The sequence below is a fragment of the Pollachius pollachius genome (assembly GCF_949987615.1).
Source record: "Pollachius pollachius genome assembly, chromosome: 3".
NCBI lineage: Eukaryota > Metazoa > Chordata > Actinopteri > Gadiformes > Gadidae > Pollachius > Pollachius pollachius.
Genome location: NC_136936.1, coordinates 5,387,562 through 5,398,212, shown reverse-complemented (window position 1 = coordinate 5,398,212; position 10,651 = coordinate 5,387,562). Strand labels below are relative to the sequence as shown.

The 10,651-nt window shown below is 42.5% G+C and overlaps 1 long non-coding RNA gene across 1 annotated transcript; it reads right to left on the bottom strand.

Moving 5' to 3' along the window:
• Positions 1–5,910: 5,910 nt before the first annotated feature.
• On the bottom strand, positions 5,911–8,545 carry LOC307073617. The gene is made up of 4 exons (XR_013811739.1): positions 8,307–8,545; positions 7,277–7,471; positions 7,082–7,178; positions 5,911–6,956 (listed from the first exon to the last, which is right to left on the bottom strand). It is a non-coding gene; the product is annotated as an uncharacterized lncRNA (long non-coding RNA).
• Positions 8,546–10,651: the final 2,106 nt, after the last annotated feature.

Genomic DNA, 10,651 nt, shown 5'->3' with positions numbered 1-10,651 from the left:
ATGTCTAAAGGACCAGATAGTTAGTGATGTCTACAGCCTCGATTGTCGACAAATCCTTATGTTCTACCGAAAACTCACTCATCTTCATAAGGTACGGGTCACGCCCAACATATTCACTAATTAATTGTTTGTATCTTTGTCTAGAAACTGGCTCTAAATCCTTACAATACGGACTCTCTGCAAGGGTCATCGTACTCGCCATTTTTACTTCATGACCTCCCTTTGAAATAGCGCTCCCTCTGCGCGTCATCGTAAATGAATCCCTTGACTGATACCCAGCTGTTGTTTTTTTTTTGGCCCTGTCTATTACCAAAATGTCTAATCCTCCGTACATGTGGAAGGAGGAGACAAGCAAGCCTTCTCCTTTGTCCGACATTCTGCCTAATTGCCCTTGTGTGCTTTGTGCATTTCTTGTAAAAAAAAACATTGATGTGCCTCTTTCTGGCTAATGTGGAGCCGGGCCGAGGAGCAAAACTAAACAAAAAACTGATGATTTTATCAGCAATGTAATGCTTTTTGTTGGCTGCTGGTGAGGCTAAGAACTTCTGTCTGTCTTCCTCACTGGCTTTTTTTTTGCTAACAGTAGATTTTCCCTTCACAACCTCTGCTGCCTCCTCTTCCTCGGTCCCATCAGCCTCTACCTGATCACTTCATCTTACACCTTGTCCAATCTCTTCATTTATCTTTTCTTCAATGACTTCATCCGTCTACACTTCACCCGTCTCCCCGGCCAGGGCCCGTTGGTGCAAGAAGGTCTGCTCTAAGAGCAGAGAGCCAGACAGCAACAGCTACGATTCCCGTCCGAATGTCCGAGGGCAATAGAGTGTGTGTGGGTGTCAGTGTGTAAGTATACTCAGTCATGTGCTAGCCTGAACTAATATTGCTGAATTGATACATATCAGATAAATTGTCTAATACATTTCGATGAAGTCTGTTGATCATATCGTTGTCCTGTGTTTTGGATAGAGTTAAATGAATGTCTATGTTCAGGCATCAGGCAGGCTATGCTGCAATATGATGATGTTGGTGTCAATCGTGTGGTGTAGGCTGAGGCCTAAGGACAGTTTATTGCATAGCCTATGTTTAAACAATAGTTTTAATCGTAACATGTTTTATAGCCTGCTTCTGAAACGTATCTGTTTGAGGGAGTGATTTGTTGTAGGTGATGTTGTTTAGAGCCAAAATAAATAAATAAATCTCAATCATTTAAAACCGTCAGGCTATGAGAGGCTGTAAGGTGTTCATAGCCAGGTTATTCGTTTATAAAGTTCAGATTAGTTTGACTGAGTTGTTGTTAATCATACACGTCCTTACGAGTACGGAGTTGGGCTGTGCGCTTGAGCGGTTTTGCAGAAGACCCAACCCCTGTGTGTTGTTGAATTAAACCCTATTTAAGAGAACCTAGACATCTGAATTTTCCGCATTCTTAGGACCTGAATTGGATGGCAGTTTTGTTCCATCTACGATATACCAATTTTGAAGTGTAGGTTGGAGATCTCACGTTGAGAAATGTGAAACCTTTAGGCTTGTTTAAGCCACTTTGCGTGAGATTATTATTTATTTTTTTTGCAATAGTGTCCGTTTGATGAATAGATTAGCAAAATTGGTATTATACTAAACAAATAAATGTTCATGTTTTGGGATATTTTGCTTCCATACACTTTAAACTTTCATTAATTACCGGTGTGGGTACCGGATTGACTCGACTGCCAGATCGACTCAGGGTCCTAGATGCCAATAGTGACGCACTTCCTGTAAACGCTGTCCTTTGAATGCGCATGCGCGTTTCATTCATTCCCATGTTATTCCCTAGTATTAACGATCTCCTTTTGTTTTCTAATCTATGAATAATAATCTAATGTACAAAGATTGATCAGATAATATTTGTGGCTTTAGATTGACGGCTAACGTGAGCTGATAAACGTTAGGGGGGGGGGGGGGCTTTCATCAATATAGGATTAGTTTTGTAGGTGAAAATTACTTTAACATATGTGAAAACAAAAATATATGTGCAATCGAGCGTTTTATTGTTGCCTATACTTGGGTAATATATAAAAGAAGAATCGGTTAACTCCATTCACTGAACGGGGCGATCCTCTTTATTTCCAGCGCTCCCAACACAGAGTCAAAACAGCGACCCACACGCAGACACTTCTGTTCTCCTCCTTCAGAATAAGAGTCCCTAACAGGAACTGGGTTACATATGCATTCATCAGTGCTTTTAGACGTGTTTCCAATGGCTTTGTTTGTGCGAAAGAACGGGCTGCGTTCAATGAAATCAAAACCAAAACGGATTGAGCCTTCTTTTTATGTCCATGATTGAGCCCCGTTTATAAACAACCCTTCCGGGTTTTGTCCGTTGGCTTGTGTCGATACGTCAAGTGTCAATACGTCATCTGTAAGCGCAGGACCCCGAGTCGATCTGGCAGCCAAGTCAATCTGGTACCCACACCGGAGTATAACTTTCAGGGGCGGTTCTAGGGGCGGGGCCACAGGGGCTGATGTGTGTGTATGTGTGACTGAATGAAAATATGAAAATATGAGAGAGAGAGAGAGAGAGAGAGAGAGAGAGAGAGAGAGAGAGAGATGTTTAAGCTGGGAGGTAAAAATATGTCCACAGAGTAAATTGTATTGTATTTGGTAATTCGCTGTGTGTGTGTGTGTGTGTTTGTGTGTGATGTATTGCATTTAATGAGTTTTATGCATTGTATCCTTTATGCACAGTATAAATAAATTAGAAAACCATTAAGAACTTAACTGGGTGATAATTTTTTATTTGCGCGTTTGATAAAGGTATGACTGCCAAATGTATTTGCGTACTGAATAAATTATTTGTGTGCTTGGATGTACCCTGTACTTGGCCCCTGAATGTAACTTATGGCCCCTTAATGGCCCCTGTTTCAGAAAAATCCTAGAACCGCCACTGATAACAGTAAATCTGGTTTCCGGGGATTGACCATATAGGCCTTGCTAACGTAGGCCTAACATACATAAAAAGTTATTTTGTCAGATTTTATAAAACCTTCACCAAACATGTTATTTTTTAGGGTTACTTTTTAGGCTAGACTACCTTAATACAGTAGTATTAAAATGACAAGTAGACCTATCAAACATCGGAGTTGCTTTCCATTTGTAACAATGGGCTACATAAAATGTCAAACTCCTCTTCCCTGTCCAGCTTAGGCCTATTCTAACTTCTTGGATATCGGATATGGAAAACTTCGAAGTTTTGAAGTATCTTGGAAGTGGTGTATTTGGAGAGGTACTACAATGTAGAGGTCTTCATTCAGGGAACTTCTTCGCCATGAAATGTTTTCTTCCCACGGAAGAAACGCGCCTCATCTTTCAGGGGGAACTCGCGCCACTGTCGGTAAGGACCTTTAGATCTATAGTGTTTCCCAAATACAGCGCATGAACAAGCCAAATAAATTATGATTTTTTTCTCTGGTCAAAAGGTGTTGAAGCACGACAATGTCGTCCGACTGCTGACAGCGTTCCTCCACAGCGGGCTTATGCATGCTGTCTTCGAGCTCCTCCAACACAGCCTTTTGGACGAGCTGGAGCTGAAGATGAAAATGAAGATGAAAGGCTGCGGTCTGGAGAGTCTGACGATCCAAGAAATACAGTTTCCAGATCCTCAGAGCAGTGGACTTCATCCACAGCCACAATGTGAATATTTATCTATCACATTATTCTAATAAATGTATTTTATTTTGTTGATAATAACGATTATTATAATAGTGATAATAATGATGCCATCATTTATGATTATTTTGCATCTGTGTCTCTTTGGATGCCTGCGGCTATTTGTTTCGTCCTCCACATCATATTTGCTCCACCAGATAATGCACCGAGACATCAAGCCGGATGTTATTTTTAGGCTAGACTACCAAAGTCGTCAAGTTGGCCGACTTTGGCTCCGCCTGCGCGTCCAACCACGCTGCCGTACATCCCACACGGGATGCGGGCACGATGTGGTTCAGTGCACCAGGGATGCTGGTGATGGACCCGGAGTACAACAAGTAGGTACCTTCCACTGGAGGCATGGACAGACTCTATGGCACACCTCTGTCTCAGCATTGCAGCGCTACAGCTCTAACTACATTACGTTTGGTCTGCTTCTTCTTCGACGTCTAGGCCTGTTGATGTGTGGGCCGTTGGGTGCACCTTGGTGTTCATGGCCACGGGAAACTACTTCCTGAAAGTCAAAATATTCCTGGAACATATCAAGACGATTATAACCAAAGTGGGTCACAACTCCTCACCAGTTTATTGTTTGAACAATTCACCAAAAAGTCATAAGGGTGAAGTGTAACCTAAGATGAAGCCTCTTTTAGTGAGAGAAACAACAGGACATGTTTAGTCATTCCTTATCAATACTAAAAGATACATGACGATCAAGCATCATCTAAGTTCATGTTAACAACACTTTATGACGGACTCTAATGTGTCTTTGCTATCGCCCACCAGGACCTCTGACTGCCATCCAGGAGCAGCAATATTTCAATAATGTGAAATTCACCCGAGAGTTGGGGCCCTGCCTGTGGGGCTCCCCCCCACCGACCTGATGGAGAAGTACGGCCTCTCTGACCTCCTGCTGGCTCTGCTAGTGGAGGTAGGCATGGTGCTCCTAGCTGCAGCCTTCACAGAGTCGGTGTCAGACATTATCACAGCCATTATGCAATTTGGCTCGCCCACCATCAAATAAAAGCTGAATGGGGCTTAATTTAATGGCCCATTAGCCACGTGAAGCCAAATATGTCTGCTGAATGGTAATTCAACAATTCACTCAAATACTTGCTATTTTAAATCGGTTAAATCAGGCATGTCTGCAGATGGACCCGGTGGACAGGTGGAGCTGCTGTGCGCTGCTGAGACACCCCTACTACACCCAAGATCATTTCCATGAGAGTTGAGTGACCTATTGTTCTATACTAGACTTGTACTTGCTAATATCAAGAACGAGACGGGCACTGTAAGTTCACGTGTATCACTGTCTTCTTCTTTTACCCTACATCACACTACAGTATCTGTATAAAACTAGGTAAGTGCGCCCTCTGGTGGTGTGGTGGAATAACAGGAACAGCACATAATAACACTGAAAACACAACACCTATGATATGGGTGCACACTGCATATAGACAGCAGCAAGACTTAAGAGCAGTGGCGGTTTTAGGCACGGGCAAACCGGGCAGCCGCCCGGGGCACCATTCTTTTATGACAAGTGGGGGGCGCTGTCACACCAAAATTGTACAGATAACACTTGTTTTTACTTTATATTTGTATTGTATTGAATTTAGCTAGTAAACTGAGCCTGGCGATGAAGTCATGGTGGACAAGGGATTTACCATTGATGATCTGCTGTCCAGCGTTGGTGCTTCCCTTGTAATTCCACCATTCAAAAGGGGAGCGCAGTTAAGCAAAAGTGACTGTGACAAAACGCAAGCAACTGCACAGCTCAGAATTCTAGTGGAGAGGGTCATCCGTCGGGTCTAGGAATACCACATCTGGGATAGTGTTGTGCCACTCAGTCTGTCTGGAAGCGTCAACCAGATCTGGCATAACTGCTGCGTCATGGAATATTACCAGGGGCCAATGTTTTCTGAGGAGTGAGTGGATTAGGCCTCATTCATAATTGTTGCATCAAATAAACTAATCAAACTTTAAGTGTGCTGAATTTTGTCATTATTTCCTGACATCAATATATGTCTACAATTGTTCTGACCACACAAACAGTTTTTACATCCTCTGCAAATCATCATAATTTGTGTAAAGAATGTTCAAAAAGCTAAATCCGTTTCTGTAGACCTAATTACAATAGAACAGGACACACATACTTGACTGATTTAGAAGAAAAGAGGGAGACTGAAATGAGATCAGAATCAGAATTTATCAAATTAGACTGGTAGAGACAAGAGACAAATATAAACAAATAAATATAAACAAATATCAGCAACAATAAATAACAACTGTCAGTTTATGTGATAAGTCATTAAATATGAATTGATTTTAAGAATGACAATTATTGATGTTCACATGAGGAAGGTATACAGCCATATACACATTGTGGTAATACAAGTCTAGTCTCTCCTTCATGGATGCTATGAATTCATCATCACGCCAAATCCTCTGTATAATCAAGTCTTCTGCTGTATCTATCACAAAATCACACCAATGTAGACCGGTAACTGCAAGCTGGCCTAGAACCTGCCAATAGTATTTGTGGCTTTCTTTAAGTTTGGCCTGACCGTTAGTGATTTTTATGTAAGGGACAGTGGCAACATTTTCCGCTGAGGTGCTTTTAACTTCCACCAGGCCTTATGGGTAGGTCTCTGTTTCATCAAACACTTTTCCGTCAGGACTGGCTCCTAGATGTGGTGCCTCCGGATGTACCACAAATCCACAAGGCAGGACGATTACGTTGGTCGATTCAGTATATATTTTCAGAATACTTGCTTCTAATTCCAGGCCTCGCCACATAGCATGCGTTTGTTTTGTGCCTCTGATTATTCTGGTTGCTAATGTTTTCCCTGATGTTTCCCCTCGCACATAGCATACCTCACGGAATCTGCTTGCAGTAACCCTTGACCGACGCATTTGTACCCAAGCTGCACATTTAGATTGCTCTCTGGTGCCCATTTCAATTTCGTCAGCTGTAGTTGAGGAAACCTTTAGTGACTCCAAGTGTAGTGCTTGATGGAGATTTGGAACAAAGCCCAAATTAGAGCTAAATGAAAATCCAGGCAGGGGGAGTGGGGGGAAATCAATGACTGGCAAATCTGGGGTTAAAGGTGGACACTGGTAAGACAGAGTGCAACCACGAGGCACAGGTCCAAACTGAGATGGTACCAACTCCAAGCTGGATATTCCCTCTAGGATGTGGGACATCAAAGGGCGAGGGTGAATCTCACTCAGCTTTGCTCCAGACGCCAAGATGTGTGGTTCTGGTAGGGGCCCTAGAGGAAACATTAAATAAAAATGGCCCTGTTTTTCATATTGTAGTGATGATAACAGATATATTCTAATATGCATCTCGTCATAATGAGCAAGTTTAGTGCAAATTGGAAAACTAATGTCTTACCAGCATACGCTCTGTAGAGTGTGGACTTGACTCCAGTCTTTCCCACCGACTTGGGTTTTTTCACCACAAGGTCACTCACAGCCTCTGGATGGATTCCCTGAAACGAACAACAAAAATTGAGTCATACAGGAAATGCTCATATACTCTAGACAAATACTGAAGTGTATGATGTGAACAGAGGACACAACAGCACACCTGTGTTCTAGGTCGATGCCACATCTGTGGTTGAGTGGTACAGGCCAGGGAAGGTGGAACTGCGTGAAGGCCCAGCTGCACATAATGCGCTGTCTGGAAGAGCAGAGCGCTTACATGGCTACAGAAGCCTTTGCCCGCAGCACAGCTACAGCTGTGTTCTGAGAGAGCAAGTTGTCCAACAGCCTCCAGGGTGATCTGTGAACACAATAAGAATTGGGTTACTGAACTTAGTAGGTAGGACCTTGATATAAGGCCATTGGAAACTGGCAAGGAGTCTGCAACGGCAGAAAAGCCATGTACAGTTCCGTGCAAAACTCTTGGGCCACCATTACATCTGTTGTTTTAGCAATGTTAAAACACGAACTAGCCTAGATGTTTGTCCTTTTAATGCACTGAACAAATTTCCTTTATTTACGGCTTGTGCCTTAATGAAGAGGAAGAAAAAAACATAGGTCTGTACAGCCACAACATTGCAGCAAGCTAGGTGGGCCAAGTCTTAAGCACGCTACTGTACTGTTTGCAAGAAAGAACAATGAAAATGATCTGAACTTCAGAAGAAGAGGAAAAGTGCAACTGCAACTGTTAGTCCAGACAGACTATCAAAACAAACAGACTTGGGCCAACGAGCCCTAACTCAGCAGAAACCTGTAGTCTGTGGGGCTCCTCATCGAGCGGATGCATCTACCTCTCACCACCACCTTTCAATCAACTACATTTGACACTGAGCATATACATAATGTTAATAATATGTCACTGATCGGACAAAAACGGGTCAGCAAATAACTAGCTGAACCTATCCTTGGCTAACCTAATGCTAAAATGCTAACGCTACACACGGAGACTTCATAGCCACCATGGCTAATTATATTCATAATATTATAGTCTACACATAACAAATATGATCATTTCACACACAGACAATATTTCAGACGATTTATATGGATCGTATATGGTTTGCTTGTCATTCCGAACATGAATCAGCAAGGCTATTGAGTAGCCTACTGACAACAACACACCTTAGACAACTTACCTTGATAATTGTGTATGAACTCCTCCACAAAGAACTTTTACCCCTTTCTCAGCCTGGACTGTGGTGTTGGTGAGTGTGACTCCACAATCTTGTGCACATCTTCAAATAATATCCTTGGAAACCCACCAGTGGCGAAGAAACGCTGCATTTTTTTTTTTTTTGCATCCTGTTGACGGCAACAGCTGAAATGACTTCGCCGGAAGAATGTTTACCCGGTGTGACGTTATTTCCGAATTTTGAGAGATTGGCCCACTGGACGTAGAACCGCCACTGCTTAAGAGGTCAAAAAAAGGGCGTGTGTGTGTGTGTAATTATAATTGTTGTAACAGTAGTAATATAATACATGTTAGTGTGAACTCTAGAAAGTTAAACATGTATTAAAGCTATAGGGTATAGCCAATTTGGAGAAAGCAGTTTGAGTAAGATAACGATTCTGAACGTATCCCACCGAAAGACCACTCACTTCAGGCCTCCCTCCAAAGCCACTCCCCCAAAACACATCGACTAGCTCGCTAGCCTAATCCATGGGTAGCTTTAAGGAGGATATCTTCAGTGATTGACAGTCAAGAGATTCAACTTCCATTCATATTTGATTGATATTTTATAGGGATACATTTACGGGAACTTCGGAAGGACATAACGGACGCACTCTGGAGAACCATCGGCAAAGTCTCTGCTTGTTGATGTCTTGAGAGGTGAGTGCCAGGCCGGTTATTTATTATTATAAACTCATTGTTTTTTTATTTCACTTGATTCTTGTGGCTATTATTTATACTTCTTTGTTTGTAGTGACATGAGGATTTAAAAATGTCGTCCAAACCTGCCGAAACATGTGATTTTCTCCGCCAGATAATTCACTGAGACATCAAGCTCGAAGCTCATCTCTCTAGGCCGTCCTGGGAGGACTCCTCCAGCGGTGTTTCCAATCTTCTTGATCCTCCATGCAGCTGGCTAGATCGCCGGTGTTTCCTGCTGCTACATATTTCCTCAGTACGTCCACGTATGTTGGTGTGGGGACGCCCTCGGGATCGACGCCCGTGTGTGGGTTCCCACAGCACCAGCCTGCTGAACGGGTGCTCCCGGGGTCTCTGGGGATGAGCGGCCAGCCTCCTTCTTCTGGATGCCGGCGTGGTCAAATGGGCGGCCTGCGCGTGCGCCTGTGTGTTGAGAGACACTGCGGTGCCTTGTTCACCTGCCGCTGGTCCAACCAATCAAGGGCCAGGGATTGTGCGAAGCCTTGAGCACGTTCTGCCATGCCATTGGACAATTGACATTCTTGGAGCGGGTGATAGAACGAAAAAACAATTGCAATGCATTGTGGTTGTAAACTGTCCGGTTGATCTTTCACGTCATAGGCCAGGAGGTTTCTTATTTATTATTGTGGATTAAATTATTCAATGTCCTGCTTTTGTTTTATGTCACCCCTTGATGGCACTATTGCATAGCTTGGAATATTTCTAGATTTTTAGCAATACATTCATGGCCATGAAGTCGACACCGTAGTCATTCTAACCGGGTTTTTTAAGTTTAAGTTAAGTTGCTGGGTTGCAAATGTGTCAATGTCTGCTTTCATTTATCTGTTATTCTTTTTCATAGTAGCACCGTCAATCATCAGAAATGGTGCAGATCATAATCCGTGTCCTTCAGAATAGAGACATGACTTGGATTTGCGGCTCAAGACTTGACTTGATACTGAACCCAAACACTTACAACCAGCCCTGTTTTTGGTTAATTGGTAACATTTGCAATATCAGTATTGGGGATTTCGTTAACATCTAATTATTACAATTGTTTGCAGTAAAACAACTTGAAAATCAGCACTAGAATATGGTGGTTTGTAAAAAAGTTAGATTAGATTTTTTATGAGTCATGCCTATAGTACATGATATTGGGGATTACTTTAACATCTAATTATCAAAAATGGCCCCATTAAAAACACTTGAAATTCATCACAGCGGTTGAACAAGAATATAGTTTGTAGGGAACCATTTCATTTGACTATTTTATGATTTTGTAATATCTGCCTGCATAGCAATGCATGCATATTAGGTAAGATATAACTCTCTATATCAACCTCCAGTCAAATGTGACAAGATAAACACCACATTCAGTCATTCATAATGCCGGTCTGAATCAGATGCGCGGTCGCCGTCACATTGCTATTTGGGAATCCCTGATGTGTAGAACAAATCAAATCCGTGCGCGCGCTCCTCCACAGCGAGCTCATGCATGCAGTCTTCGAGCTCCTCGAACACAGAATATGAATTAATCAGCCAGAGTATGAAGTTTCCAGATCCTCAGAGTGAGAAAAAGCTTTTATTGAAATAATCACTGTAGTAATTCAG